Source organism: Parasteatoda tepidariorum, chromosome 5 (assembly GCF_043381705.1).
Source record: "Parasteatoda tepidariorum isolate YZ-2023 chromosome 5, CAS_Ptep_4.0, whole genome shotgun sequence".
NCBI classification, from domain to species: Eukaryota; Metazoa; Arthropoda; class Arachnida; order Araneae; family Theridiidae; genus Parasteatoda; species Parasteatoda tepidariorum.
Window position 1 is genome coordinate 21,710,873 of NC_092208.1, and position 24,568 is coordinate 21,735,440.

Genomic DNA, 24,568 nt, shown 5'->3' on the forward strand with positions numbered 1-24,568 from the left:
TCAAATTGTGAGATAAAAATGACTTCTTTAGTTAGTATACCCGTTTAAGTCGATGATTTCCTGTTAGACGATATAAATTATAATTTGGCTTCTCCAAATATAACACAACGAAATATCTTACATTATCTCTTATTTATAAATTCTTTAAAATAAGAATCCATTTCTAGGCAGGTTGAGATATTTTTATCCTGATTTTTTTTTAATAATACCTTAAGAAAATATAAGTGTATTAAATGAAGGATAATAAATGAGTTATTATAATTAATATTAAGGCAGGTAACTATTTGACCTTGCCCAATTTCCACTTGCCCCTGTATTTTGAACTCTAAGTAACTTCTTTTAAAAGTATATTTTTATTTTAAAGGAAAACGGGGTCTCTAAACCTATAATATCAGACTCACTCATTTAATATCCTTCATTAATATCAAGTACTATTATCTAGTATAGACTTGATCGTGGTCCCCATATATTATTTTTTCCTCATCTACCCTAATCGTGTATCATTATAATAGTACAATCTATTATTAATGATTACCAAATAAGCCCAGTGGAGGGAATTATGTGTATTTTAGAAAGTATTATTGTATAAAAAGGACTGTAATTTCTGTTTGACTGTCAATTAAGTAAAATGCTCTTAAAAGAAAACAATACGCATTTATTAACTAATTTTGGTCATCTCACGGATCACCTCTTACAACGAGGCAACCCACAGCCATTCTACTTTGACCTTTTAAAATGGGATAATTTTCCATTTCCTCCACAAACTGTAAGAAATTGTTATAATACAATGTAATAACTTTTTACCATGTTAAACTGAGTAATTCTATAGTGTGAATAATTGAACAGAAAATTAAATTCTGTTAATGAGTTTTGAGAACATAATAACTCCAGTTAATTCTAATTAAAACCATTAATAGAAAATGTTTAATAGTTAAGTTTCATTATACTTTAAAAATTTATTCTCTTTTAGAATCACATTGTAAGAGAATTTTGTTAGATAGTAAATTAATAGTGTATTTTAGTAATTTTACTTTTCTTGATTTTTTTTCAATTACATAAGTACTGTTTTAAGTTTACTTTTAAAACCTAATTGAAATATTGTTCAACCTAGTGCAGATGTTTTAATTAATTTATTTATACTATTTTTAGTTCCTAAATTTTAAGCTCCATGTAGGTTCATGACTAGTCTGAAACACTCATGAATATTTTCAAAATTATTGTAAAATAAGAATTGCAAGTCTAAATTCTTTCAGCTTTACCATTTTAAATTCAAAGCTAGCTACGCAAAGTATTTAATGCTATAATGAAGTTTGCCTAAAATTAAAAAGTCTGATTCACATTCCATTTCTTTTCTGTTTTATTCTTTCACTGATCACTGGACTCCCGCAACATATAGTTATTTACGATTCCTCTCAGTGACATCTGCAAATTTCAAAACTGGTTTAAATTTCCTTGACAGTTTAAATCCTGTCATATTCCACTCCATCTGTTGATCTTGGCTCGATTTCTGAAATCGATAATCGATTAAGTCAACATGGATGTGATTCGAATGTAACGTTCCGATATTTTGAGGAAATGCATTTCTTGCTATCTAAAACAAACTGATCAGGTTGATCCCATTATATGACGTGACTTAAGGCACATTTATCGGCTCTTCAAAATACATCACTTGAAATACAAATAATTATATTTTAATATTATTTGGAGTTGATAAAGATGCTATTGAGCTTAACATAACTCATTTTGGACTTATTTAGGGTTTTAGTTTAAGAAAATATTTAACATATGAGGATTGTTGGAAGAAATGTTGAAATTTTTAATTTGGTTCCTTTTTCTGATTTTGTTATGCATTGTATTGCAATGATTTTTTTCGAAAAATATTTTAGTAGTAAAAATTTGAGCTTTAAGAATTTTTTTTCATAAACATCTAACGTACCTCAACGGCTCAATTTTACCAAATTTTAATTGCAAGTTGTCTTCGGCTTTTCAAAAATTGGAACTTAAATAATGCATATCTACTATCTAGTATTAAACTTTAATCTTTAACATTGCCAAAATAGAGATAAAGTCAAACATTATTAAAAAAAATAGTCAAAAATTCTTATTGAAATTGAAGTATAGAATTTGTTTTTTTTTTTCTTCTTGTTCTTATTTAACTGTACACGCTGAAAGGGCAAAATCTGTTTCGAGAAAGAAATTTTAAAAAAAGGTAGTAGCAAGGAATTAATATAAATTATAATGCAATAAAACATGGAAAATAAAAAATTGCCAGATAATGAAAAATAATCGTATTTATAATTGTATTTATAATTATTCGAAAAAAAACCTACACGAAGTAAGATTTTTTAGAAAAATAGATTTTTTTAAGCCATTATCTTCTCTTCAAGACTGAATTTTTTCTGTAGGTAGGTACTTTATTTACTTCGCACTAGAACTGCGCAATGGTCTAGTGGCAACGGTCTTTGAACTTCCTTGAGAATGATCCAAAGACATGCTGTCACATTTTTCATACTCTGCAGAGGGGATCGCTCCTCTGCTTTGATAACTCGATGACGTGCTCGCTTAATTGAACGCTTGTAATGTTGTCACACAAGAAAAATGTTGACCAATTTTCAGACCGATCACAGTATATATGATACGCAGGGGAGAATAAAAAACAATAGTGAATTTGACCAAAAAAACGTAATTCGATTTATTAAATCCAGACGTTTGGCACCTCTGGCACACATTGAAAGATTAAATGATAGTAGTATAAAATGACTTTTTAATGAGAAACTTTTAAACTGAAGTCCAAGAGAAAGACCGAAGAAGAAATTGTTGAACGATGACACTAAAGATCTAATCACCTTGAAGGTGAAAAAAATTGAAGCTGAAAAGTTAAATATGGGTAAGCTTGGTACGATATTGATTGGCAGGCCAAGGCACACAGCGGTCAGTAGTGCAATATAAGTAACTAAGGCTGATTTTTTTATTCAAATGGTTACATTCGATATTTAAATGGATTTTAAAACGACAATATTATGCAATGCATGTGAAAAATAATTAAATAATGTGTGAAAATAATAACGTAACATAAATAGTTGTTTCAGTATTTTTATGATAGAACGTAATGATATGAGTTTTTTTTAATGCACTGTTTATTTAGATCATTTCTTTCAATTACGTTTGTGGTTTCTGCTCATAAATTTTGTTGAAATGAATTTTGAAAAACTAAAAATTGTATAATCTTTATAGTATAAGTAATAATAATAATAATAATTGTATAAGTAATAATAATAATTGTATAAGTAATAATAATATGTGTGAAATAAATGCTTAACATAAATATTTGTTGCAATATGTTTGTGATTGAATGCAATTTTTAGATGAAAACTTTACAAGGATTAGGTCTTCGTAAAACAATTGTTTCATTATTGGCATTTTATTCCAATTCAGACCGTGTTATTCATTTAAAATTAATTTTACATTCAATAATGAAATTTTTATGTAAATGATGGCCATAAGTAAAGAAAGAATAATATTAAGAATGCATGTGAAAATAGAAAAAAAATAATATAAACAGTCGTTGCAATATTTTTGTGAAGGAATACAATTATACTTTTTCATGGAAATCCTTTTTTTTTCTTATTAGAACTAGGCTTTGCTTTTCAGGGATTTTATTCGGTGTTAACATTGAATGAATTAAAATGAATTTTAAATACTATTAATGTAATATTTATAATAATATATGAAGGAAATAATAATATGCTTAATAATAATAGCCATAAAATAATATACATAAAACTAGAAAAAAATAGCAGAAATATTTGTTGTGATTCCATTTTTTCAACAAAACCTACAAAAAAGTAAGTGGGTATTTTCAAAAAGTTTATATTACTAAAGTTATGTTTTTCCACTTACACTATTTCTTGTACTTAAAAGCTAGTATATTTGATGTTAAAATAAATTAAAATATATTAAAATGAAAAAAAAGAGATATTTTATTAAATTGGTGATAATTTAAAAACATAAACTATATTGGTTCTGTGTCCGGTTCTTTTTAATAGTTACCTAATTCATATGTAGGTGGGGCTTGAAAAAACCGGCCAGTGATATGAAGCAATTTGAAATTAAAATAAAAAAAATATCCATAAGAATGATATAACGGTTGTAAAAAAATATATATCTAAAAGTTCAGATTCTCCGAAAACTTCTTGATTTCAGATTATGTTGTCATTGCAAGCTGAATCATGACAAGCATATCATCTCAGCAACGTTGAAAAGATCAAAAATCTAACGAAAGATGCTGGAAATGTGAAGTGTATCCTAATAAATTCCCTTCCAAAAATACTATTTTTCTTTTTAGGTTTTTTTTCTTCTATTTTACGTCAGTTTTTCTTTAGTCTAAGTTGAAAAAGCACACACGCATGCAATTAGCGAAAAGCCAACAAAGTGGTATGGTCTTGCAATGAATAATTTTAACTTTGTCATCTCAGTACTCAAAGAGTAATAAGGTTGCGACAAAAGATGAGGTCTTTGAGAAAGCAATTCATTAAATTAAAAAGAATATGGAGGGGAAAAAAGTAGTAAAATTTCAATCTTCGGTAAGAGCTGCGTAAACATAAAGGTACAATTTTTTTCTTAATTTTTTTATGTTTATTTTAAAGATATTCTTTAAACGAGATCTATGATTATAGAATTTTTTTAAAAACGACTTCGGAGGAAAATCCTTGGAGAAAAAATCTAGGAAAATCTTGTTAGAATAGATAGGTATCGGTAAGTATGTTGACAGTTAATTACATTTCAAAATATAAATTGAGGTTTCTTTTTCGTTTTATTTGCATTTTTCTCAAGCAGTCTTTTGCAGAAATTTTATAATTTATGTACTGCGTTATCAATTGTTTATTGGTTCAGGTTTTTTTCAATAATTTATTTATAATTGTATTTAAATTTATTTTAGGAAAAGCTAGCTCTACTTTACTTTTTAGATTTTCTATAAATATCTTTACAAAAAATACATACTTTGCTAAATTGCTTTTTTCTAAAAATAGTAAAAATTGTAATTCTTACTTAATTTCAAAATATACTGAGTCCCTTAAAAATATTTGTTTTTTTCTTCTTAAAAAATGGAGTTTGTAATTTGCAAATCACTTTACGTAATAATGGATTTGCTGAAAAAAACTATTTCCCAAATGAAGGTTTGTTATGATTATTATATTCTTGGTTTTTCTTGATATATATAAATGCATTTAGTTTTTTTGTGTGTTTGTCTCTAAGTTGTGATTATATATGTTATATTTCTGAGTTTTTCCTGTATTTACTAAAAAATACATACATGATGCTCATGATCAAAATATATTAGTACAATTCTAGCAAATGTGATCAATAAAAATTAGATGATTCAAATTCTCATAGAAGCCTTATAATGCACGAAAGAATGTGAAATCTTAAAATTGGAATGAATATATAAAATTGAGTTGGATATAAGAAATTGAAATGAATGGATGAAATTGATATAAATACATGAAATATTTTGATAAATGGAGATAAAAATTATCTGCGAAGATTAAAACAACGAGATAGGATGTAGCGAATCTCCTCAGCGGCCATGTCGTATGATTACGCGGCATGTAAAAGATCCCTGGAGTGCCTTATTGGCTCTTGGCATTTCCAGCAAAATTAAATTCCTAGTGCATTTTAGCATCCAAATAGAGTCTCGGTGCTGCCATCTAGTGTGGCAGAAACTAGACGTCCAAATTAACATGACCAACGGTATCTCACCCATTGTGGTGGTCCTGAAAGAGTGGATACCACCTCTGGAGAACGCAATAGGTCTGCTCATCGGCAAGGCCGATTGTGCAGCTCATTGGAAATAAAAAAAAATAAAAAAAAAAAGGATGTAGCGAATCAAGCGCGTTAATATTGTGACCCATGTAAAGTTGTAGAAACATACGATTTAATTCATTTTAAAGAAAATATTTTAACATAAATGTTTTGTAAAAATTTTTTCGAATACTTTGATGAATTATTAGAGTGATTGCCATTTAAATAATTAATCAAAAATAATAAAATAACATCACAGATTTTCTTCAGGGTATAATATTTTAAACACTTCCAGTATACTTACGTTCATTGTGCAAACTACAGATAAATTAGAGTTTATTATATGCTATCCTTATCTTTCATACTTTAAGAACTAAGAAAGATGCGATTTTTTATATATTTTGCGTGGTCGTTATATAGAATTCCTGTAGGGTTTTCATTATCTATTCTATAGACCACCTATGCAATGTGAGAAATATGATTCATTTGATGCCTAACTGATGTTTCACTATTCATTCTATAAAGCGCTTTCGCAGTGAGGGGAACATCTTTGACGGTTTTTCAATATTCGTTCCGTTTATGTGTGAATGCGCAAAATTACATATTTCACATATTGATGTCTAGCATTGATCGAAATATATAATTGTTTTCGTAATTATCTGATAATTTTTTTAGAATTTATTTCGCAATGACGAAACATTCTATAGGTTGAAGGAATGATTGATTTAAAATGCATATCAAATTCTTTATTTAGTAGAAAAAATATATCTCCCGCTTTTATTAATACATAGACAAATTCACAGATTGAAATGATTATTATATTTTCACAACAATATAAATTTCAATTTATGGTCTGTACATTATATTAATTATACTGATAGTTTTTTTTAATTTTAAAATCCAATACCGTAATTAGATTCTATCAATATCATATTCTTCCATTTTGTCGGAAAAAAACTACCCATAGTTTCAAAAACTAAAGATAGATCTTTGAAATTTGATATATACTCTAAAACGTTAAAAATATTTTTCTTAAATTATTAAAATTAAATAATTAGAAGCATATACATTTTTGAAAGAGAATGAAAAGTGTAAGATTTTAAGGAAAGTTTAAAGTTTACGAAAATGAATAAACCATTGCACAGAATTTCTTTTCCGAACGCCATTAAATATTCTATCATAATAAATAAAGAAATTGGTTTATTCTCTTTCAACTGAAATAATCTAAATGACCCAATCAAGATAAACATCGTTCTTTATGAAAGCGATACAATTCCATTAAAAATATTCTATGATTAATTTTCTTACGAAGGAAAGTTTAATTCTGTTGTCTAGAGAAAATAGAATATTTAAATTTTTAATTTATGTTGTGGTTGCTACGACAAGATATATGAATCAACACAGTTCTGGACTAATTGAAACTGCTTTTTAGTAAATAATAAATGTGTTTTTAAAATAACTAGGCTCTTGTTTGCAGCATTTTATACGTTTTACCTAGCAAAACCCTTCTTGAAATTTATCGTACAAGAAATAATTAAGATCAAACTTCAAATGAAGAATGCAATATAGCAGTTTCAGAATGACTTTTCTGCTCTTTCTAGAGTTTAAAAGTTCACATAAAATTTAACATCATGAAATGCTGTAAACTTTGATTTGAATGCATATTTCAGTTAAAATTAAAAGGGACATCTTATAGTATTAAATTAAAATAGCTATAATAACTTTGTCGTTCCCTTTTATTCTAATCTATTTAGTATATATGCGAACGGAAAAGTATGAAATGCTGGCATTATATATAATGCCTGACGTTTTTAGGCAAAGTATGAAATATGAGGAGAATTACATACTTTTCTTAGGCATTACATATAATGCCGGATGCTATTTAGGCAAAGTATGAAATAAACGTCCTGATGAGGTTATTATGTAAATGATGTGCATGTTACTGTGAATCACCGAAATCGGTGGTTGTTGACTTTCACCGGTGAATGTTGACAATCACATAGTCGCTTTGGTGAATGTCCGAAATATTTATTACATCCGGTTTGATATTAATTTATTCGTGGATATAATTACATTTATTCGACATTTTAATACTTACTGATGATAGATTAGATGAAACATCAATGTTTGGAGTATCGGGCAAATGTATACCAGGCAGTGGCCCTTGACCTTAAAAAAACATCAGTGTAGGGTATACCGGGCAAATGTATACTGGGTAATGGTTTTTAAAGGTCAAGTGACATTGCCCAGTATACATTTGCCCGGTAAACACTACACTGATGTTTTTTTAAGGTCAAGGGCCACTGCCCGGCATACATTTGCCAAGTACACCCTACACTGATGTTTTTTTAAGGTCAAGTGCCATTGCCCCGTATGCATTTGCCCGGTAAACCCTACACTGATGTTTTTTTAAGGTCAAGGACCACTGCCCGGTATACATTTGTCCGGTATACCCTACACTGATATTTTTGTAAGGTCAAGTATCATTGCCCGGTAAACCTTACACTGATGTTTTTTTAAGGTCAAGGGCCACTGCCCGGTATACATTTGCCAGGTACACCCTACACTGATGTTTTTTAAGGTCAAGGGACACTGCCCGGTATACATTTGCCCGGTATACCCTTCATTGATGTTTTTCAAAGTCAAGGGCCACTGCCCGGTATACATTTGCCCGTTATATCTTACACTGATGTTTTTTTAAGGTCAAGGGCCACTGCCCGGTATACCCTACACTGATATTTTTGTAAGGTCAAGTATCATTGCCCGGTATATATTTGCCCGATTCTCCTAACACTGATGTTTCTTCTAACCTATCGTCAGTAAGTATTAAAATAGCGAATAAATGTAATTATATCCACGAAGAAATTAATATCAAATCGGATGTAATAAATATTTCGGACATTCATCAAAGCGACTATGTGATTGTCAACATTCTCCGGTGAAAGTCAACAGCCACCGATTTCGTTCATTCACAGTAACATGCACATCATTTACATAATAACCTCATCAGGACGTTTATTTCACACTTTGTCTAAATAGCTACCTGCATTATATAATGCCTAGGCAATGTGTGAAATATAAATCATTTCATACTTTTCCAGCTAGTTTTAGGCATTATATATAATGCCGGATTTCATAATTTGCCGGTAACATATAGACGTTTTAGTTACTAACATCATTTTAATAGTTTGGTAGATGGTGCATGGAATATTCATAGTATTGTTTGCAATAAATGCATAGAAATGGTCTCATTTAAATAAATAAAATAAAAAGGAAATGAGAATTATTTTAAATTATTCGATGTATTTTTCAATTTATTTATATTCTGTAATATGTTTATGCATGTATAGAATCAGAATTCATTTGAAAAAAATCATTTTACGACATTTAAGCACTTAGTTACTAGTTTCAAACCAAAAGAACGCATCTATAATTGGAAAAATACTTTCACTTAAATGATATTTCACATAATTATTAGGGTTTAATTAATAATAGTTTTCCAAGCCAATAACTAATATAGTTTGAATTTATGAGGGATATTTTTTTAAAATTCTTAATTAAAATAAAAATATCTGCATCTTCATTTCTTTTACAGTTTGATGTATCTTCAGCTTCTTTTCAATCCCATTAGATCCTGTATTCACATTCAATCTCTATATCTTTTTATTCAATTACGAATTTACATAAACTATCAACATTAATATGATAAAATTTAATTTAATTCAAAAATTTTTTTTTTACTACCGCTAATCATTAAATGCGCTTTTTTAAATTACTAAACATATTTTCTTTCCAAAATAGTTCGTGTATCATAAAAAAAGCAACTTTATATTCCCTAAAAGTGTGAAATTAATGCGATGTTTAACTTTTCATATCCAAGCTAAAAACGCATTTTTTAGCGAAGGAATAAAAACTCACTACAGCGAAGTACATGCTTTATCTCATTTCTTTACCACCATTTAGTTTCAGAATATGTTTTTGTCTGAAGTGGTTTTGATGAGATGAGTTTGCTTGTATCACAATGCATTTCAGGAAAAATGCACTTTTAAAAAGAGCATCTTTCTTACCATTTTCATGAAATTAGAGCTTTTCACAGTCTCCGGCGGTGGGATATTTTCATCTTCGCACAATATCATCATTTTCATCCCAAAGTTTCTATTCAACCTTTCTCTACGCGTTCTTGAAGGCCCAGATCAAAATGGATGATTCAAGACAAGTGATGGAGAGCCTTTTACACGAGATTAGATATAAAAGCGCATTTATCATCTTTTGAAACATAAAAGCGGTCCAGAACAGATTTCGGTGTAATATTTAAGGAATTGCGTCATTGAAGAAGGTTGGAAGTGAAGATGTGTAAAGCTTTAAATGTTACACTAAAGAATAACATAATGAATATTTAATTTACTCTATATGTTTATACAAGGAATAGTTTTCGAGAATGTAATAAATTTATGTAAAATATTGCAAAATCGTTGAATTATCTTATAATTTGTTATATAATTAGATCTAATTTAATTATTTATTATTACAGTTATATATATATACACTCTCAGAACTAAAACTCTCGCTTTTGAAGATTCAGAAATCCTTGAGCTGTATTTCTCTAAATTTGAGAATAGTTTCGTAACGAAATCACGTGGTTTCTGATGAAACGTCTCAAATATTTAGCTAAATATTTTTCAGTGCGTAACATCTTTGCAGTGCATTATGAGAGATTGTTATCAAGTAAAGACTAGAAGATCGAAAATGGAATGACAAAACACGTCGAATGGTCTGTTTGGCGATCAAGGTGTTAACAACACACCAGGAAGATCTTGGGTTCAAGTACCACTTCGGGCATGGATTCAATTTATCTCTCTGTTCTGTAAGGGTTGATCTACCTACATGGCAGCCTCGAAAAAAGGATAAGCAATAACACCCGTTATATATAATGAAGCGCTATGAGTGCTTTTTCTTTTTTAGAAAAAAATAGAATGACGAAATATTTCTTTACTTTCAACAAAATTAATTTCCTCGAAGAAGTAATGATAGTTAGCTTCCTTTTTAACTTTTGCTCTGTTTCGTTAAAATCTGAGAAAGTTCTGCGGCATTTGAGAATCGATTTCTTACAGAGTAGTTATAGCAATTTACTGATTAAGAGAACGTGTTTGTATTAACTATGCATCTGCTGAAAATTGTAAAAGCAAAAATTATTAACATGAAATAATATTACGACAAACTTAGTGCTCATATAAAAATTAACTGTTCTAACTTATAAACATTACATTGACCTTAATCTTCTTTCGACAACATTAATTATTAAGTGGTTTTCTAATTATAATATTGAAGCTATGAGATATATGAAAAGAAAACATTTTGGAGACATCTAGCAGCTAAATTTGGGGTTGGAATACCTATTTCGTAAGACACATTATCAAGTAAAAAAAATCAACTATGAAAATGTGGGGCAATCATGATACATCAAGGAATAATCTCAGCTTTGCACAAATTGTTCGGAATTGCAAGGAGTGAAGATGTATAGAGTTTTAGACGTTGTGCTAAAGATTTCAAAACGGGATATTTTATTTTCTTCTTCATATATTCATACAAAAATAGTTCTTGTAAATGTTGTATGGTTAAGTAAATCCATATAGTTTTATAAAGTTTTCAATTGGCTCCTCATATTAAAACCGTTAATTTGGAAAGTAACATAATGATTAGAATGCAAGACATATTCAGACAAATTTATTTATATTTAATACATTAATGTTCAAATGTAAATGAATAATAAGTCATGCAAATTTCCAACAACTCATTCGAAATTATGCTAATTCACATATAACGTACTAACATATAACCACTGCATGCTTTTTAAATTTCTAGTGGCAGAAGTTATAGTCATAAAATAATTTCTAGGTAAAATAAAGTGAAAAAGAGCTGCATGAGATTACTTTTGTTACATAGAAGCAAAATTTGGTATCAGAATTTCTACGTCTGGCAGACTATAATCCATCTATATCGTTGTAGTGCATTCTCAGTTATTATGCAATTTGTTTTAAACCAACGAAACGATTTGTTCTAGGAATTTATCTCCAAGGCAAATAATTTCAAGATTAACAATCAAAACTATGAGAATAGTAAAAATTAACTTCAGAATAACATTTATTTTTGTTTCCTTATTTCTTAATGTTCCAGATTATATAATCATGCCCACAAGAAGCGAATTTCAACATAGAATTACTCAAAACGTCTTAAGCTACTAGATTGTGGATACTCATTATAATTCTATCTTATTTTTTGTAACTAAATTAATTCCTACACTATGGAAATACTAGTTAGAAATTTTGATGATAGGTGTCGTATAGTATAGAGTATCGAGTAGTATCGAGTATTGCACCAAACGTAACCTGTTCTTGCGAGTAAAAAGTCAAATTTCGACCTTCATGCTTTTGTACACAGCAAAAAGTATCAAACACGTATTAGATGAGAAATATATGGTTTGAATTTCAGGTTATTAGCGAAGCCGACAATGCTTATAAAAGGTTAGTTATAAGAAACCCAAGTAGGGTTTCTTTTAAAGTCTGTATTTATCACCGCTTATATGTTAGGAAAAGTAATGGTTAGAAATGGTGTAATTTTATCATAACATTATTCATTGTGGTATCACGAGTAACGAGTCTTGAAATTCTGGTCAAAGCTAGCTCTAACCTTCCTTATCGAGACTTTCCTATTTACGGTTACAGTGCTTTGAGAAACACTGCTACAAGATTTATGGTTAATCTACGAAAACAGAATATATATAACATATAAGAAAACAGATATATATATAAGAATATATATAACATATAGGAAAACAGATATATATATAAGAATATATATAAGAAAACAGAAGTATAATGGCAAGTCCTATCCCGTAAGATATGTCTGAACCATTCAGTGCCGCTAGCATCAAAATTAAAATTGAGCCGGACTATCTCGCAAAAACATAATTTACCCAATGGCATAAATTGAACTTTGCATATTCCGTAATTTTTCCAATGAATGATGTCAACATCTCATTTACACAACAACCAAAAAACCAGTAAAATCACTTTTCTGAGATAACTAACCCAGGGCTCGAAAAACAGCCCGTCCGCCCATCCTCGGCGGTCAAAAATTCCCCGCGGACAACAAATTTCTAGAATCCGACGTCCGCGCGGACGGCCGTTTTCCCGTTAATGTTCGTGATACATTTCCAATTTTTGTTATCTTACAAGAGTCTAGCGCCTCACTTCTAAAATGACCCTCTAATCTAGAAATACAGCAACATACTGCTCATGGTGGAATTGATGTTTTCTCTGTCTGGGAGTACTGCAGCGGTTGAAAGAGGCTTTTTAGCAATGAACTTACAAAAAGACACATTACGCACTGGTCTTAAACAAGAAGCGTTTAGCTCAGTTATGAACATCTACCTAAATGGAAAACCCCTTTCAGATTTCTATGCAGAAACCTCTGTAAATCATTGGCTTGATTGTGGAACTGGCAAACGTCATGTTTGATTCATTTCAAAAGCGCAGTACCCTCGGATAAATTGACATTCCAGATAACTTGACCTTTGTCATTTAAATTATTTCATAATGGAAATACTAGGTTACTATTAGTAACCTAGTATATACTATATAATGTAATGCGTATTACTGCATAATGTAATCCTAGTATTTGTAATCCTAGTAACTACTAATTCATTGTGCAATTTATGTAAATGTTTGTAATAAATAAGAGAAATTATATTTTTATTTATTTAGAAGCGACGGGTTAGTTTCAAAGGAGGACGGGTACATTGTTGGACAAGCCGTCCTCGGGGACGGGTAAAATTTCTGGGTTTTTTCGAGCCCTGAACTAACCTGAAAGTAGTGCATATTAAATTTACCCCATTCACGAAGTGGAGAACTTCCTAAGTCGGACCCTTCTTCACTAGGATGGGTAAAAAATAACCCTGTGAAGTAGAGTCACTCATCCATCGCCTGAGTTCTGGACAGACTCGGTGTTGTCTGCGCTCTGGAATGCTTGTTTGAAGCAGGCTAGAAGTATTGACGGTGAATTTTGTTCAAAGTCAATTTTGTCCAATGCCTAATTCGCCCATTGAGTGATGTTAGCATTCCGTTTACGCAACATCCAGAAATCCAATAAGAGTATTTTTCTGATTTAACTTACCTGAAAGAAGTGTCAGCCAAAATTACACCACTCATGAAGTCGAAAACTTCCTGAGTCGGACCCATCTATGCTAGGATAGGCAAAAATAGGTCTGCCGCTCTACAAAGATAGGTCTGTCTACCACAAATATTAGCTGAAGCAGGCTAGAGGAATTGATGGTGAAATAACGGGTTTTCAAACCTCTTCGGTGTCACGTGTGTGAAGTCAGGCTTCGCGTAAATAGGAATTAAACACTTTTATTAAGACCACTTGGACTTATATTCAAGACATATAGCAGCAGCTAAGGTTGTTAAAATTATTGCAATTTGGCAGCTGTTTCCGAATTGTATTGGGTTGATTTTCATAAATGATGGCGGACCAATATCAGTCATATGATACAAAAATACGTAATTTTTTTGTGTCGTTTAAGTTGCAAGAGAAAACATTTGACAATAAAAAATACAATTAATTCACAATACTTTATTTTATATATGAATAGTGTTTGATTAAATATGCGTAGTATACAATTATAAAATATGAATAATATTTGGTTTTATATATCATCATTTGCATGCAATTAAGCATAAAGTAATTGAAATTATTTGTGGTGAAACATATAGTTATCGACAGTGGGAATATTTTTGTTTTTCTTATAAAAATAAATTTATCAACATTTTTAGTTTAATTTTAACGTCGTTTATTTTCTAAGAATCGAGAAAATTTTACACCTATATAAATCACGCGACTTAACTTGATGTAGCGTAAAATAATCAAATTAATAAATCCCATTGTCCTTTCCCTATAACAAAGACTTATGAGCTACAATGAATTCCTTCTCATTTTCCATCTGGTTAAACCGTTGTTTTCCTAACAAGCACAAATCTCATCCTAATTCGTTAACCCGTCTCTCAGTAAACGAAATTAGCTATAGCACCACATGGAAATTATTTCACTCAAACACCCCCACACCTGCATTCCACCACCAATGTTTTCCTGAATTGACTCCCACAACTCGAAATACTCCTGGCATAAAGTGCAAGGCTGAAAGATTCTGTATTAATGTTCTGCGAGAAGGAAACAGGGTGAAGTCACGCGCTTTAACATATGACGGAGAGGAGTAATCACTTTTCATTAGCGATTGGCTTACTGGTTTGGGAGTTGAACGCATGTTATTGTTGTTGCACCACAAACATACTTTTAAGTTAATTAGGATGACTCGAGATAAATGAATGGGAGATTAAGATGAACTCTATACATCGAAACTCTGCTTTTTGAGTGTACACATTGGCTGCTGGATTGGCAGAACTGCGATTAAAGCATAATCACATATGACGGATATTAAAGCTCTAACTAACCCTTAATGTTAATTAAGAATGTTTGTTTTCTATTAGGGAAGAATTTAGTTTGTCTTGTTAAGGTTAACAAAACTATTGTTTGAGTGATGAGTTAAAGAAAAGGATTATTTAGTTGGATATATTAGAGAGATGATTGTTTTAACTTTCTGAAGTAATTAACTCGGCAAACCTTTGATCTTTTACAAAAATGGGCTATGCGAAAAGTTACGAGAGTACACATGGAAGAATTAGTAGATCTTCGAGAATTGTTACCACATAAATTATATCCAAGAAAGATGGCCCTCCTCGCTTACATATTTCCGGAACATGTCAAATTTTCTTAGTATTCATCATACATGGTTTAGAGTTAAGTCAAATCATCGGCATTTCTAACTGTATTACCAAGCACATTTTTATTGTAAGACTAGGAAGTTACTCTTTTTCAATCTTACTTTCATTTATTTGTTTTTTTTTTATATTTGTTTCAAGAAGTGCGTTATAATTATTTTTTTCATATTTAAAAATTTGACAAAGTTGATTTTATTTGGTAAGCAATAAATATGGTATTTTTATTTATAAAGATTAAAATAATTGCGTTTCTTATTAATCTCACGAACTATAAAATAAACTTTCAAACATAACAGCTCTTGGCAAATATATATAAAGCAAATCTAAAGCTTATCAAACTACGCTGTCAAAATTTTCAGATCAAATTACCACCGTGAAATTTATTTTTACCAAAACATCTTACGAAACAAAAAATCCAATATACCGTCATTTTTACAGTAATAATTAGAGTAAAGTCACAGAATAACTTTAATAAACTAAATATTTCTGCAAAAATAATGGCATTTCATTTTAGAATGGAAATTGATTTTACTGATGATACAACCAATGTGCCGGTACTTTATATCATGACTTGATCCTGAATTTTTTTACAATGGAGATGATATAGTACAAGCTAGATTACACATCTTAAATTAGCTAAACATGTTGCATGTTAATTTTTACCGCTAAATACCCATAGTTAATTAAGAAATGTATGCTAGTTACTATTTTTAAAAATACTTAGAAAATCGCTGATTAACTAATATTCTTTGATAATTTTGCCAATTTAATAAACCTTTGCCTTTGGTTAATTGTAAAGGAGAGTGTCCAAACAATATCAACATCAAGGGTTTGAAAATTTGTTAAACCATTGTTATACAATTGTTTAAAGACAATTTTAGCGATACACAAAGGAATTTCGAATTTTTAAAAATTATGTATGAAATACTCGTATCCTTTTTAATCTCGGTGGCAAACTAAATTCGTTAACCCAAAAGTTTCATGACGGTTTGAAAAACAAAGCCAGTGACTTTTTGAGTTATTTTATTAGTAGCAGTTTTTGAAATATATACACTCAGAAAAATTCGCATCGACCATTACTTCACCTGACTGTTCATGTATATTAAAGCGAGGAAGGAGGAAACATACCTATAATTTTTTGATTCAACCGGGTAAGGATGCCATCTCGAATAAACTATGCTTAGTCCACGAATAAACTTTTGTCTAGTAAATTTTGCCTCTTAACTAAACAACACAGATCTGTGTTGTAACTCTTTAAATTTATTGCATACATAGATTCTTCTGAAAAACATGAGTGAAAAAAATTTATTTTTACCATATGAGTATCACATCGTAATAAATGTATGTTTAAAATAATTAAGAAGTTATATATACCCAGTCATTTTCCTACAATTTTCAATTTCAACAACGTTATATTTTCAGTTTCAGAACCTATCCCCATTTTTTTCCCGATTTATTTAGAACATTTTTCCTATATTTCTTTCCCACCATTTCATTTTATCAAACACCCAATCGAAACAATATAAAATCGGACATGTGGCAAACATTTCTAAACCTCCCATCATCTTTCTTTCCCATTTGAATCAAAACAATACACTCTATCACGCATTCATTGAAACCATGATAGCGAGCTCAAAAACAAAGAACACGCCACTCTAATAGCCAATATCACACATATAGAATGAACACACTGTTTCCTGGGACACATTCCATCAGCCTAAAGTCGCTACGTGACGAGAATTGAACAAGACGTTTTTTGAGCCTGGAAAAAATTGTTGGGATCTTCCCTCGAATTCGCGTTCGGTTTTTGGTTATCTATTCTTTGACCCATATTGAGTTTGACGTGAGACGCTTTGTAAGCGACACGCTGGCTTAGCATTTTTTTTGTTTGTTTTAACGCAGACACTTATTATGCTGAAGAATGGATGTCACCACATTTAAATTTATGACTAACTTTAAGCCAGCGGAATTGACTATTCTTAAAGAATATCCAAGAAGAAAAAGTGAACAATGAACTGTTATAGTGATTGTAGAAAATGAGCATTCAAGTCTTGTTTCCAGTAACGAATCATACTATATATATATATATATATAAAGATTATGAAGATTATATTTAAGATTATGAAGATGCAAAGTCCTCCTGAAAAGTTATTTGTGGCTCTAAATGTTTCATCAGCATCTTCACTGTCAGTGGAGCTCTGTTCGCATAAATTTATTATTGTTGGAGCTGATGTCAGGCAAACAACTAATTCACTCATATTTTTTGATTTTTGTNAAGATTATATTTAAGATTATGAAGATACAAAGATTATGAATATGTATATAAAATTATTTTTTGGATTTACCCGATAAAAAGTCAAAATAATAATCATCTAAAAAAATAATAATAATCATTTGAATAAAATATTACTAAAAACTGCCGTTATGTAGTTCCGTATAAACAAAATAGTTAACCAATTATTTTGATTTGATGAAAAATATTTGCTTATAGAGCTGTTGTAAATACTGTAAAATAAAAATATACAGATTTTTATGTTGAAACATACAGAGTATGGATTAGAGATTATTGAAATATGACGTAACGAATAAATTAACCACTGAACTGAAGAACAATTCAGATTATTTCATTCTTAATATAATAGCTGGGCCTCCCTAGACCAGTGGTGTCACCAGTCAAAATCTGTGCAGGGAGTCGAGGTAGCGGGTTCGAATCCCGAAGTTACCCTGGATCTATTTTCGTGCTGTCCTTCTCTGTTCTATCTGTACTTCTGTTGGACAAAGGTTTATAAGTCTTAATTGAGCATACAAGCCTGTAAATGTACGTAATTCCAATGTAAATAAATAAACAGATCATATTATCTTTTTTTAATTTAATACGTTTCTTTAAATTAATTCCTCAAAGCGGAGGTCTAATTTTTCACAATATTTGGGGGCTATTTTAAAAATTTTGAAGGTGTGTTGATCTTATTGCCTCCCCGAGTTTAGATATTGTGGGTGTTTTTGATTTATTTGCTCATTATCCTACTTAATATTCAAACATATTGTATGAACTGCATCCAAAGATTTTTTTCCTAATAACCAGTGAAATACATATGACAAAAAAGTTGATCAATTAGTATGAGAAGAAATCGTGTCAGACAGATTATAAGTCTTTCTTTACAAAACATTAAACATTGCATTAAAACATTGAACAAAACATTAAACATGCAACATTAAATTTACTATAAAATTCAGTTTTTTGTGTTTCCTGTGAACATTTTATTAATTAGCAAGTTTACTTGCAATTACTTACAAACTTTAAACAATAATCAAACTGAACCTGGCATGTTAGGTCTGGGACCGTTATAATATTGCTGGTGCGCTACAGCTTCAAATTATAGACCTATAAACTAAGTCCAGGCAAATGCAGAGAAATACTAAGAATTGACTCAAAATAACATTTTAATCAGAAAGTATATATATAATTTTTAACAATAAATAGAATTTATGCTTAATAAGTAACTACGTTTGGAAAAAATGTTTTCTTAAAATTTTCAAAAAAAAGACATTGTGGATAAAATTATTCTGAAAGCAAAGTAGATAAACTAGTGACTTAAGATATCTAATCTAATTTTGAGATCAAAATATTATTGATAAAAACACTAAATAATATTTCATTTTTATTTTCGCAGATTCTAGCAATTAATTTTAACGAATCAATAATAAGTTGCTGTTAAGACCTTGGTTCATCATTAGATGAGCTTATATTTATTTTGTTAAAATGTTACTAAAAAGCAAACACATATACATTTGTTGCATTCGAGAATGTTAGCTAATAAAACGTAATTAAATAATACGGATAAATGAATTATTTTACAGCTGAAAATTTTAAATTATTACTGAAATGAATAAATATTTTTTCAGAAAACGAATGCAGGGAAATTTATTGAGAGAAATGGAATCTCAAATTTCTTTTGATTGTTTATTTAATATCAAGACAGTTAGGTAAGATAAGCTTACTCATTTTCAATTCTTTATTTTCAAATTTTAAACATAAAATCATGTTTCATAAGACTGAAACAAGAAACTTTGATTATTTTTAATTAAGTTATGTGCTTAACGAAAGAATTTATTTTGTATATTCAGAGGCTTTTCTGACATATATATATTTAACAAAAATATTTTAATTAAAAGTAAACAGCAGATTGCAAAAAAATTGAAATATTTTTCATATTGTTTTGATGAAATTCTGAACGAACTAATATACCATAAAATAATTAATTCAGAGAAAAAATTAAATAATACGAAATAAGTGCATATTCTTCATTCTTCTTTAATATGCTGGAGATGCAAGGATTCATTAATAAATGGTTTCGAAAAATGTGAATTAAATATGACATGGTTTAATTTGATGTAACCATGCCTAAAAGAAATGTTTTTTGCATTAATGATTTATTAAAACGGCTTACTTATATCCTCTTTAGATAAGTAAATTATTTCGAGACACTAGATTAGTTTTTCAAATTTTCATGGTACATTTCACATTGAGATTTATTTTTTCGAAACAATCTGGATTCATATAAAATTTTATCTTTATAATGAATAAATTTGGAAATTTCATAAAACTCAATTTGATATTTTTGTTAAAGTTTTGTTAAAATAACTATGCATATTGATTATATTTTAAAAAAGTGTAGTAATAAGTTTTTAGTGTTTTAAAAAAATCTTCAAAATGTAAGCGAATTTTGCGGAATTTGATTTCTATTGAGAAAAAAAAAATAGAGCGAACATATACGTATATTTTGCTATTTCATAATTTAATGGCATGGCATAGGAATTTTATTTCTTTAGAAATATTATTTTAATTCAAAAAGAATAAGTGCAAAAATTTTCTCCTGTCGTAAAATGAAGCAGGGGAAATTTTTGTTATAATAATGTTCTCTCAGTAACAGGAAATATTTGTTTCCTTATATTCACTTCCTTTCTTTTACTTTTGCCAATTTTCAGTGCTTTTCGGTCGACATATATCACACATATGAAACTTTAAATTTCGATTGGGGAAATTTATGATTTATCTAATAATGAAAATGGCTAAGTTCGAAATCTTTTCATGTGCTCTTTTTAAAATTTTTATTTGGCAATTATGAATCACATCAATTAAATAAATGGCGAAAATTAGATATTTTGTGTATTGGAGTTTTCTCTTTTCATCAATACCTGTAACCTGCTCCCTTCGCTCACTGACCGCTGCTTTAACTTCTCAATCATTATGATTTCTTGTTAATAAGAGTATTGTTACATTAAAACTATTATGTATAATTTCATTGATGTATGATATTTTTAATAATATATGTAATGTTTATTTAAATCAGATTTTGCTATCGTTGGGACTATCAGTAGCCAGCCTGACAGACAGCTCTCCTTGTATGCTGAAAAAAAAACACGTTGCGAAAGAGGCAGTTTGTCAATGGATCTATGTTTTATTATAATTATTTGTTGTCTTGCATCAAAACTACTTATGTAGCAAAACAATAAACATCTCCAATAGTTTCAACATATCCTGCACAGTCTGCTGAGTAAGACAATCACTCAATGAGCAAAAAGTAGCAGTGATGTCTTGGTATGCATTCCAGCTGTCCCCTTTCCCTATAAGAAGAAAGATGCTTCAGCATCATGACGTGTCAGATTTACTATCTATGGTTACCTTGCATTACTGAACTTAAGTAAGGTAGACATAGCTCTATAACCAGTTCCCTTTCCCATGCGTTTACAGTTTGCAAGACACAGACTTGTCTGTGTCTTGCAAGACAGGTAATTCCTTACATTAAGCATCGGGGCCTGTGTATATTTAAAAACCAAATTTATTTAGTTGTTGCTACATATGCAGTTGCTACTATTTGATACAAATCTGGTACTTCTGTTTAGTCTGGTACATAGCGTTTGGTGGAATGGCGAGATTGCAAAGAGGCCCCTGTTAATAAAAATGATAATAAAAGTCTCCACTTGAGAGTTTCTTTATCTGTTTGTATTTTAATTAAACTGATTGAAAAGATGCGGTTCCTCGTAAAACAAAGAAGTCAAGTATCACTGATTGTGGTCAGTGAGTAGGTGGGTAACCACTTTGATTAGCCTGCATAGGGACCGAAGGTGCACGGTATTGGTTCTTGTTAAACTATTCTACCGCGTAGTGCTCGACTTCGCGATCAGGTCACTTGGCTACCAAAACGGGGAAGTTATCCGCTATGCAGAGTATCAAAATCGAAATGGCATATCTTTGGATCATCCTTAGAGATGTTAACCAGACCGCGTCGCCAGTAGTCCATTGTGCAACTCTAGTGTGACGTAAATAAATAACTACTTCTACCACTACTTTATTTGCTTATTGTTACGCATGCATATATTGGTCTGCTTCTTTATTATAAAATACGATTTATTTTGAGCGCTTGTTAAGTTGAAGAACAGATAGCACAAGTTAAAAAAGAACATTACAAAAATGCATACATTGTATCGTGTATAGGCAACAAGTTCGAATCCTGCCATATCCTTTTAAATATCTTTGTAGTGTCTTTTTATATCTTCTGCTATCAGTTCTTAGACTTAAAGAAGCCTTATAAGCCAACATATAAATAACTTATTTCTAGATGCATCTATGGTTGACATGGGATTCATACCCGTTATCTCCTCTCTCCCATTTTAGGTTTTTGGGACAACATTAAACGGATTTAAGCTACTGAATTAGTTCAGCCTCGTTAGAGGCTGTGAATATTTTGAAAAATCAATTCTTTTATAAATTCAAATAGGTCAAAATTACCTTGCTTTTTGGTATCTCACAGAAAATGATGCATTTTATTGGTATGTAAGGATTTTTACCATATTTTTTTTCTCTCAATGACGATCTATATTTAAATTAAATATCTATTTTGCATATTTGGAAATTTCAAGGCAATAAAGGCTCAGAAAGTAACGGAAAAATAGCGAAAATTTTGTTTCTTTTGAGAGGATGTTCCTTACTCAAAAAGTGTGAATATTAATAATATTAATAATTATAATAAATTTATGTCACATGGTGATGTACTAGTAAAAAAACTGCACTATGTAAGTAAAAGAATCATAACCTCACACAGAATAAATTTTGAAGTAATATCTCTCTGAATTTCGTGATGAACACTATAAAATTTTGTTGGAAGGAAATCTATATTTAAACATCAAATCGGGAGCTCATGTACACTTTAATGGAAGTTAAATCTCATAATTGCACTTTAATGTGTGAAGCTAAATCTAAATAACATTCACGTTATTATTCAAATATTTTTATTTCCGAAAAAAAATTTTTCGTAATTCAGTTATCGCATTTTTAAATTCGAGTACGAAATTGCTTGAGTTTTTTGTTTCCTTTTAAGTTGCCATACATTTGCTGAAATAAAAGTTTGTAAAATGTAACTATGATTATCTTGCGTCATACGGATGATTATATTTTATTTCTTAAATAATGCCAATTATATTAAATAAGTGTATATTATTTATCTTTTTATATCATCTTATTTTGCATTGATTATATAGTATTTGTTTCGAATTTATTTCCGAACCATTTTTTTATGTCACACTTATTTTCAGATCTTATTATGTTTCCCAACAATTCTTCGTTAAAAAAAATGGAAAAAATATACACACATTTTTCTTCTGACTTAACACTTAAAACAACTAAATTGATTTTCTTAATGATTTAAATTTAAATTAAGAGTATAAGAACTGAAAGTATGCAATCGTACAGAAAAAATGAAATAATGCAGTTCATTTATTAAAAGTTGGCAAGTTTTTTTTGATACATTCGTTTACATTAAAAAAAGATTAAAATAATTTGCTGTCCAATTTAAGAAAAAATGCAGTTTTGAGAGCCTCATTTTTAAATATTTTGTTTTGAATTTTTTTTTTGTTGATTTATGCATGCATTATGCTTTTAAACATGATATTAACACATTAAGACTTAAAAAAAAATCATATTGAGTGTGGGGAAGACAATAGCACTTAAAATAACTATAAAGTATATATATATATATATATATNTATATATATATATATATATATATATATATATATATATATATATATATATATATATATATATATATATATATATATATATATATATATATATATATATATATATATATATATATATATATATATATATATATATATATATATATATATATATATATATATATATAATAAATATGATCAAAATTGGTGAACAATGTCTTTTTCAATGCAAGTAACTTATTTACAAGTTATTATTTTTTTAAGAATTTTGTTTGTATTACCGTGCTTAAAAGTAGTCTAATTTATTCATTAATTACAACCGTACGTTTTAAGTAATTTATATATAATGTCGCAACGCATTTGGCAAAAATAGGATTAAAGTGGTTTACTAGCAATTTATTTCCAAACGTGACTGTACAATCTAAAATAAAAACTACATCGTAGAGTAGTTTCGTATAAAAAGAAGAAAAAAGTCAAAACCCTCTACTAATTCCTATTTATTATTATTATTATTATTATAAAATATTATCTAACCATACCCGTACAAGTTACTGAGCATCTTATAGGATTTTAGAAAACAAAAAGTGTGAAAACTTAAAAGAATAAATTATGTTAGAAAAAAGTATAAAACAAAAGAACGAAAAAAAAATATAAACATTGAAATTCAAATAACTTGTAACCCAAGTGAATTCAAGCAAATAACATTTTCTCCCATATACAGCTCATCGGCTCAGGCCGCGTCTGGAATATAACGAAAACAGGGTAAAAACAAGAGACTCTGAGCATAATGTGATTTCTCGCCTCCGCGCGCCACGTGCTGGCCTATGGCGCATGTCCAGGCGTGTCCAGGCGCATGCTTGGAAAGCGCGCGCCAGATGCATGAATGCCGCTAAGCGCCCGTTTATAATCTCATT

The 24,568-nt window shown here is 29.5% G+C and overlaps 1 long non-coding RNA gene across 1 annotated transcript in view; it reads left to right on the top strand.

The window, feature by feature from the left end:
* Nucleotides 1-21,612, top strand: part of LOC139425684 (uncharacterized) — an 85,514-nt gene extending 63,902 nt beyond the window's left edge. The window contains exons 2-3 of the long non-coding RNA XR_011636834.1: nt 19,539-19,619; nt 20,987-21,612. This is a non-coding gene — a long non-coding RNA (uncharacterized lncRNA). The remainder of the gene's footprint in view (nt 1-19,538; nt 19,620-20,986) is intronic.
* Nucleotides 21,613-24,568: the final 2,956 nt, after the last annotated feature.